A 9488-nucleotide genomic window follows, 5' to 3' on the forward strand; every position below is an offset into this window, starting at 1 on the left:
ACACGTGGGGCCCTAGGCTGCAGCCTAGACCAGCCTGTGCATTAATCCACCCCTGACTGTAATAATGAAATCTGGATACTGTCTAAGCCAGTGATGGCGAACCTTGGCACCCCAGATGTTTTGGAACTACATTTCCCATGATGCTCATGCACTCTGCAGTGTAGTTGAACATCATGGGAAATGTAGTTTCAAAACATCTGGGGTGCAAGCATTCTTTGGTAATTAACCCTTCCCTTTCTGAAAAATTGACAATTTAGCACATATTACACAGGTTCCATGGTGTAGCAGTTATCACATCTGCTTTACACGCAGAAGATCCTGGGTTCAACCCCCAGTGGAACCATTTTGTAATATGAGATCAGGTACTGACTTTCTGAAAGTCAAACTTAGGAACGTGCCTCACACAACGCAAAGAAAAGCAATAGAGCCTTCAAAGTTGAATGGAACTCAAAAAGTCAACATTTGCTATATTGTAGGAAACATTTACACATGTTAATTGTTCCTAAGCAGTACCCTGAAAAATGTAGTTCCAAAACATCTGGGGTGTCAAGGTTCGCCATCACTGCTAGAAGCAATAGTGACATAATCATATGTCATATCTTTATGTTATCTAAATGCAGTGGTGGCTGGTATTCGATCATTCGGGGGGCGGCAAACCAACGCCACCCCCTCGAAGGGAGACCAGGGTGCCCCCCCCCCCAGAGACGGACATAAATGCGGGGAATACCCCTCCCTTGTGGAAGATGCAAAGGCCTCCTTACCTGAGGTGAGCCATGGTGGCGGCTGGTGGGTCGGTCAGTCTTCCCCTGCTTCTCCTTAGGCCATGCATCTCCTCTGGCCGTGCGTCTTCTCCCTCCTCCCCCTTGGCCAATAAGATCGCTTCTCCTTTCAGCCAATTTGAAATGAGTCTCAAGACCTGCTTCCCGATTAGCTGGGAGAAGAATCAGTGTAACAATAGCGTTACAGAATCAGTGCTACAATGGGCTCGGGACACAGTACTCTGTGTCCCAAGCCCACCCTTTTTTGAAGCCCATTAGGGCCTCTGGCTCTAATCACGTTCTTCAAAAAAAGACCCCCCCCATTGGAATCCATGCATCTGGCACCCTCTATGTAGATTAGAGGCCGGACGCATGGATGAGGGGGCGGCGCCGTTCACCCCTAACGCACGGGCCACAACTGTCTAAATGACTAACAGATGTACTGTACATTTACTGTCGATTATCCTCCTAAGTGAACTGTTAACCACTTAAGGGCCGAGCCTCTTTCTGAGATTTGTTGTTTACAAGTTAAAAACAGGTTTTTTTTTTGCTAGAAAATTACTTAGAACCCCCAAACATTATACATTATTTTTCTAACACTCTAGAGAATAAAATGGCGGTCGTTGCAATACTTTCTGTTTCAATTTTTTTTTTATATTGTGAAAGATAATGTTACGCCAAGTAAATTGATACCCAACATGTCACGCTTCAAAATTGCGCCCGCTAGTGGAATGGCGACAAACTTTTACCCTTAAAAATCTCCATAGGCGACGTTTAAAACATTCTACAGGTTGCATGTTTTAAGTTACAGAGAAGGTCTAGGGCTAGAATTATTGCTCTCGCTCTACCAATCGCGGCGATACCTCACATGTGTGGTTTGAACACCATTTTCATATGCGGGCGCTACTCACGTATGCGTTCGCTTCTGCACGCGAGCTCATCGGGACGGGGCGCATTTAAAAATTTTTTTTTTCTAATTTATTTTATCTTTTATTTTTTATTTTTACACTGTTTTTTTTTTTTTTTTTTAAATGTCACTTTTATTCCTGTTACAATAAATGTAAACATCCCTTGTAATAGAAAAACACATGACAGGACCTCTTAAATATGAGATCTGGTGTCAAAAAGACCTCAGATCTCATATTTACACTAAAATGCAATAAAAAAAAAAATTGTCATTTAAAAAAATCTTTTTTAAAAAATGGCCCTTTAAGAGCTGTGGGCGGAAGTGACGTTTTGACGTTGCTTCAGCCCAGCAATTGAATGGAGACGGTGGAGGCCACCTTCCCCTCACTCGTCTCCATACCCAGCTAGTGACGGGACCTGATCGATCGTCTCCGCCACTGCCGACGGCTCTGATAAGCGCCAGAATGCACCGGAGCGTGGCAAGAGGGGGGGGCCTCTCCCGCTGCCGATAACAGTGATCTTGCGGCGAATCCGCCGCAGAGTCCACTTTTATCTTGTAACGGACCGCCCGCTGAAGAAGGGGATACTGGGGTTATGGCAGCTAGCTGCTGCCATAACGACAATATCCTCCTTCAAACAGCCGACATATAACTGCGGCCGGCGGTCCGTAAGTGGTTAAAGGGAAATGGTCATGACTGGACATATACAATGTGAATAATCAGCCTTAAATTGGTTCTTTAAGCTCAACTTTTTTTTACCTTGGATTCTATGCATTCGGATAAAAAACCTTCTGGGTGCAGCTCCTTCCCAGCCTGTCCTGATACTTACCTGAGCCACATCTCAATCCAGCGATGTGCATGAGAACAAAGGCTCTCCCGGGTCTTTCTCTCCTCATTGGCTTGCACAGTAGTGGAAGCCATTGGCTCCACCTGCTGTCAATCACAGCCAGTGAGCTAATGAGGAAAGAGTGTGTGTGGGGCCACAAAAGGACCCTAAAAGAAGAGGATCAGGGCTGATCTGTGCTAAACTATTGCACCGAGCAGGTAAGTATAACATGTTTGTTTTTTATTACATTTTTTTAATTCTCTCCTTTGGAATCATTTTAAATTTTGATGTTTTGTTCCCCAAGCAACTTAGTTATTACTTTTGCCTTATGGCAAGGTGCTCCATCATGCTGGGAAAGGCATTGTTCCTCACCAAACTGTTCTTGGATGGTTGGGAGAAGTTGCTCTCGGAGGATGTTTTTGTACCATTCTTTATTCATGGTTGTGTTCTTAGGTCAAATTGTGGGTGAGCCCACTCCTTTGGCTGAGAAGTAACCCCACACATGAATGGTCTCAGGATGCTTTACTGTTGGCATGGCATTGGACTAATGGTAGCACTTCTCCGGACAAGGTCTTTTCTGGATGCCCTAAACAATCGGAAAGGGAATTCATCAGAGGAAATGACTTTCCCCCAGTCCTCGACAGTCCAATCCCTGTACCTTTTGCAGCATATTGGTCTGTCCCTGATGATGGTTTTTTTCTGGAGAGAAGTGGCTTCTTTGTTGCCCTTCTTGACACCAGACCATCCTCCAAAAGTCTTCTCCTCACTGTGCGTGCCCTACTCACACCTGCCTGCTGCCATTCCTAAGCAAGCTCTGCACTGGTGGTGCCCCGATCCCGCAGCTGAATCAACTGTAGGAGACGGCCCTGGTGCTTGCTGGACTTTCTTGGGCACCCTGAAGCCTTCTTCACAAATGCAGTGGAAATGTTTTTTATGGGAATTAAGCGGTGTTCCAGCCGTTTTTTTTTTTCGTTTTTTTTTTTTTTAAAGTCAGCAACTACAAACACTATAGCTGCTGACTTTTAATAAAGGCACCTACCTGTCCAGCAAGCCCACGATGTCGCCCCCCCCCCCCCCCAGGCTGATCCGTCCATCGAATCGGGTGCCAGTGCTGCCATTGCAACTAAGGGAAACCGGCAGCTGAGCCTTGCAGCTTCACTGCCCGTTTCCTACTGCCCCTGTGCGGGTCGCGCGGCACTTTGTGAATGGCCCGTCGTCTTCTGGGACACACACAGGTCCCAGAAGACAACAGGGGAGCTCGCCAAAGAGGAGGAAGTGACGGAACAGCTCCGTGGACTAGGAAGAGGCAGATTAGGAAGACTGCCTAGCAACAGGGGTTTCTGGCAAGTAAAAAAAAAATTCTATGTTTTTTAATTGATTTCAAAGAAAATTTTAATGTATAAATGTTTTTTTAGGGTGGACCTCCGCTTTAAGTTAATTTTCATGGCAAAGAGGGACTTTTCAATTAATTGCAATTCATCTGATCACTCTTTATAACATTCTAGAGTATATGCTAATTGCCATCATAAAAACTGAGGCAGCAGATTATGTGAAAATTAATATTTGTGTCATTCTCAAAACTTTCGGCCACCGCTGTATAAATATATATATATATATATATATATATATATATATATATACACACATACATACATTCTTGGATGTACATGCACAGGCCAGTGACAAGTCCATTTTACACATCAAAAGATAGATTAAGGGCTCTCTAATTTGATGGCAAATTCCTTATCTTGGCATCTTGGCATTTGTGGACTGACCTGTTTATAGTTGGTTATCCAATTATTTTTTTTTTTAGCAAAACCAGCCAATCAGATATCCCTACGTTTAAGTCAGTGGGTAGAAGCTGTATATCAAGAAAAGATTTTAATCGTTTTTTTTTTTTTTTTAAAGAAATCACATGTAGTACACATTACTGCACTCATGGAAACTACCTAGGTGTATGTTATAGATTGAACAGATATGCTGGATGGTGTGGTGTCTCTGTGCTTGCTATGGCAGAAAGGGACTAAGTATTTTTGATGGGACTCTGAAGGATGCTGTTCGTTGTATTATTTGCAAGTACATGGTGGACTTTGTCATCTATTCTGGGATCCAATAAATGCTTATCTCTGGGAAAGAACCAAGTTGCTGCAGAATTTAACCACTTCAGCCCCGGAGCATTTGGCTGGCCAAAGACCAGAGCACTTTTTGAGATTCTGCATCGCTTTAACTGACAATTGCGCGGTCGTGCGACGTTGCATCCAAACAAAATTGACATACTTTTTTCCCCACAAATAGAGCTTTCTTTTGGTGGTATTTGATCACCTCTGCGGTTTTTATTTTTTGTGCTATAAACCAAAAAAGAGCGACAATTTTGAAAAAAAAGCAATATTTTTTACTTTTTGCTATAAGAAATATCCCCCAAAAATATATAAAAAAAACCTTTTTTTTCCTCAGTTTAGGCCGATACGTATTCTTCTACATATTTTTGGTAAAAAAAAATAGCAATAAGCGTTTATTGATTGGTTTGCACAAAAGTTATAACATCTACAAAATAGAGGATAGTTTTATGGCATTTTTATTAATAATTTTTTTTTACTAGTAATGGCGGCGATCAGCGATTTGTATCATGACTGCGACATTATGGTGGACACATCGGACACTTTTGGCGCTATTTTGGGACCATTCATATTTATACAGTGATCGGTGCGATTAAAAATGCATTGATTACTGTGTAAATGTGACTGGCAGTGAAGGGGTTAACCAGGAGGGGGCGCTGCAGGGGTTAAGTGTGTCCTAGGGAGTGATTCTAACTGTGGGGGGGGAGGGGCTGTGTGTGACATGACACTGATCACCGCTCCCGATTACAGAGAGCTATGATCAGTGTCCTATCACTAGGCAGGGGAAATGCTTGTTTACATCAGCATTTCCCTATTCTTTCTCTCCGTGAAACGATCGCGGGTATCCCTGCGGACATCGAGTCCACGGGACCCGTGGTCGAACTTACGGAGCTCGCGGTGGGCACGCGTGCATGCACCTGCTATGCAAGCCTCGAGAGATAACGTACAATAATGTGATTTCACGCAGCAGAGCCAACCTGCCGCAGTAAACCCAGGACCCTGTATTCAATATATCCCACAGTACACAGAACATGGAAATGCAATAGTTTTAGTAAATATAAACTGCTAAATACCTTTTTTTCAACAGCAGTTACAGCAGTCTTATGACTTTTATCAGTGTCTGGTTAAAGCTTATAGGAGGAGTTTTCATTCTACTCTGGCTGTCCTATGAGGCTGCACGAACCCGACCCTCTGTCTGGACAGTGCTGATTGGCCCTGTGCTGATCACATGCACTCTCCCAAGAAAAAAAAAACTGAGCATGTGCAGCTTGTCCCCATGCATTTTTCTATCAGGAGATGGATTGGGGGCAGTATAAGAAGGGGAGGATCAGAGAAGACAGGATCAAAAATTTTTTTTTTGCACAATGCAGAGGATTAACCCCTTAGGTTACATAGTTACATAGTTAGTCAGGTTGAAAAAAGACACAAGTTCATCTAGTTCAACCAAAAATAAACATACAATCCCATATACACAATCCTTCACCCACAGTTGATCCAGAAGAAGGCGAAAAACCCCAGCAGAGCATGATCCAATTTGCTACAGCAGGGGAAATATTTCTTCCAGATCCCCCAAGAGGCAATCGCATATTCTCTGAATCAGCTTTACCTATAAATATTAGTACCCAGTAATATTATGTACATTTAGGAAAGAATCCAGGCCTTTTCTAGACCAATCTACTGAGCTGGCCAGAACCACTGGAGGGAGTCTATTCCACATTTTTAACAGCTCTTACTGTGAAGAAACCTTTCCGTATTTGGAGATAAAATCTTTTTTCCTCCAGATGTAAAGAGTGCCCCCTTGTCCTCTGTGATGACCTTAAAGTAAATAAATCAACACCAAGTTCACTATAGGGACCCCTTATATATTTGTACATGTTGATCATATCCCCCCTTATTCTCCTCTTCTCAAGAGAGAATAAATTCAGTTCCTCTAATCTTTCCTCATAGCGGAGCTCCTCCATGTCTCTTATCAGTTTGGTTGCTCTTCTCTGCACTTTCTCCAGTTCCCCGATATCCTTTTTGAGAACTGGTGCCCAAAACTGAACTACATATTCCAGATGAGGTCTTACTAATGATTTGTACAGGGGGGCAAAATGATATCTCTCTCTCTGGAGTCCATACATCTCCTAATACAAGAAAGGACTTTGCTCGCTTTGGAAACTGCAGCTTGACATTGCATGCTATTATTGAGCTTATGATCTACCAAAACCCCCAGATCCTTCTCCACCATTGATTCTCCCAGTTGTACTCCCCCTAGTATGTATGATACATGCAAATTCTTAGCCCCCAAGTGTATAACTTTACATTCATCAACATTAAACCTCTTTTGCCACTTAGTTGCCCAATTAGACAGAGCATTGAGGTTGGTTTGTAAATTGGAGACATCCTGTAAGAACGTTATTCCACTGCATAGCTTGGTGTCATCTGCAAAAACTGAAATGTTACTTTTAATCCCAGATTAATAAAGATGATGTAGCACCCTGATGTTTAGGCAGGGTTGCTCTTAAATTTATTTGCCAAGTGATAGTTGCCTTGGTCAATTGCTAGGAGGTCAAATGACTTGGCCCTAATTCTGGAATTGCTGCACTTCTCTCCTCTGTCACTAGGTGGCCGTGTACCTGGTGGCATTAGATAAGACAAGGGCATTGCAAGGACAGATTAGGAGTATATGGGGTATCTCAGCCAATGGGCAGGGATTTTCTGGAGTCCCTTGGCCTGCTGGGAGAGACTATTTATTTGGGTGGAGTCTGGTGATCAGGGTTCTCTGCCACTTGGATGGCTGTCTGGGTGGATGCATGTTGTACTGCCCCGGGCTGCTAGGCCAGAGACCAGAGGCCTATCCCAGGTGCATCTGGCTGCTAGGCTGTCTGAGAGGCCTATCCAGAAGCAAAAGAGCAGCGTAGGTTTGGGACTGTGACTTGCAGTCCAACCAGAACTGACGGTTCTGCCGGCCAGAGAAACTGTCCTGGTCAGAGGTAGAAGGTAAGCTGTCGCCACTAAGGGACCATCCACCTTGTTATCAGGGACCACTGATGGTAGCTGAAGCAAGTACCGAAGCAGTGTTCTCACCAACCGGGGACGGCAAAGAATTGGAAAACTTCAACAGGCGCCAAGCCAGGGACCCAGCCAGTGGAGGTGACACTTGCAGAGCAGTATTGTGTGTCAAGCCAGGGACCGAGCAGGCCAGCGGGGTGACGCTTGAGGAGTATCTGTGAGTGCCAAGCTAGGGACCCAGCAGGGAAGCAGGGGTGACGCTTGAGGAAAATACTGAGTGAGAAGATTGGAAAAGCTCAGGGGATCCAGTGGCAGTGAAGCAGCAAGTCTAGTGAGAGAGACTGAGAGCTCAGTTGAGTGAACATCTACAAGAGATTGTAGAGGAAGTAAAGGAGCTCATTACAACTTGTGTTAGAAACTGTTACAAGACTGTTGCCATAGGAGACAGTGGTCCTACTCATGCAGATGTGGTGTCTTGCTGGATTCCTTTTCCCTGCATGGCTGTCTACCTGTAGAGATCTCGGTGTGTGCCAATTAACATTGCAACTGCTAAAGGGTGTCCTGGCCCCAACCCTCTCTTGCACAGTTCTGTTTAAGAGACAATAATTCTCTTTGCATTCAAGAAGTGTCTGGTGCCCATTAATCTACTTTGCATTGCACCCACCATGCCTCGTAACCCACTCTACATAGAAGGATGTCAGCTGTCCTTAACCCTGGAGGTCACCATTAGCCATGGAGAGGCCTGGGACTTGGCTACAATATTAAAAAGCAGTGGTCCCAGCACTGAACCTTGGGGTACCCCACTGATAACCGTAGACCATTCAGAGTAAGAATTATTAACCACTACTCTCTGAATTCTGTCTTTTTTAGCCAGTTTTCTAGCCATTTACAAATTGATCTTTCCAAGCCACAGTGAGTATAACGAGCATGATTTACTGCGTATACAGACTGATCTTACTGTTGTGGGTTTAGTAACACTTTCATTTGAACTGGAGAGTAGTTTACATCAAATACACTCCTCTTTCCATAGCAGCACTACTGATTACAGTCATAATTATTACTCATCTAATCATTCTTCTGTTTGCTGCTGCGTGGTGTAATGCCATGCACACACGACCAGACTTTTCGACAGCAAAGGTCCGACGGAACGAATCCGCCGGACAATTCGATCGTGTGTGGGCTTCATCGGACCTTTGCTGTCGAAAAATCAGACGGACTTTAAAAATAGAACATGTTTCAAATCTTTCCGACGGACTCGAGTCCGGTCGAAAATTCCATTCGTCTGTATGCTAGTCCGACGGACGAACAATGATGCAAGGGCAGCTATTGGCTACTGGGTATGAACTTCCTTATTCTAGTCCAGTCGTACGTCATCACCTTCGAATCAGTCAGACTTTGGTGTGATCGTGTGTAGGCAAGTCCATTGCGTCGGAACTCCGTCGAAAGTCCGTCAATAAGACCTTCAGGGTTCAGTCCGTCGAAAGTCCGTTCGTGTGTACACGGCATAAGGTGGCGGTTTGCTGGAAAAGTAGCGCATGGACTTTTTTTTAGCACACACCGCTGCAATGCAGTGGCGTGAAGCAGCCAGGTAGGTGACCAATAGGGATGAGCCGAACACCCCCCGGTTCGGTTCACACCAGAACTTTCGAACAGACCAAAACTTCGCACGAACGTTAGAACCCCATTGAAGTCTATAAGACTCGAATGTTCAAAATCAAAAGTGCTCATTTTAAAGGCTAATTTGCATGGTATTGTCATAAAAAGTTTTTGGGGACCCGGGTCCTGCCCCAGGGGACATGGATCAATGCAAAAAAAAGTTTTAAAAACGGACGTTTTTTTCGAGAGCAGTGATTTTAATAATGCTTAAAGTCAAACAATAAAAGTGTAA

At 44.2% G+C, this 9488-nt stretch overlaps 1 non-coding gene across 1 annotated transcript; it reads left to right on the top strand.

Moving 5' to 3' along the window:
* Window positions 1–270: 270 nt before the first annotated feature.
* On the top strand, window positions 271–343 carry TRNAV-UAC (transfer RNA valine (anticodon UAC)). Its single transcript has one exon. It is a non-coding gene; the product is annotated as a tRNA-Val (tRNA).
* Window positions 344–9488: the final 9145 nt, after the last annotated feature.

The sequence above is a fragment of the Aquarana catesbeiana genome, linkage group LG09, assembly GCF_042186555.1.
Source record: "Aquarana catesbeiana isolate 2022-GZ linkage group LG09, ASM4218655v1, whole genome shotgun sequence".
Taxonomy (NCBI): Eukaryota; Metazoa; Chordata; class Amphibia; order Anura; family Ranidae; genus Aquarana; species Aquarana catesbeiana.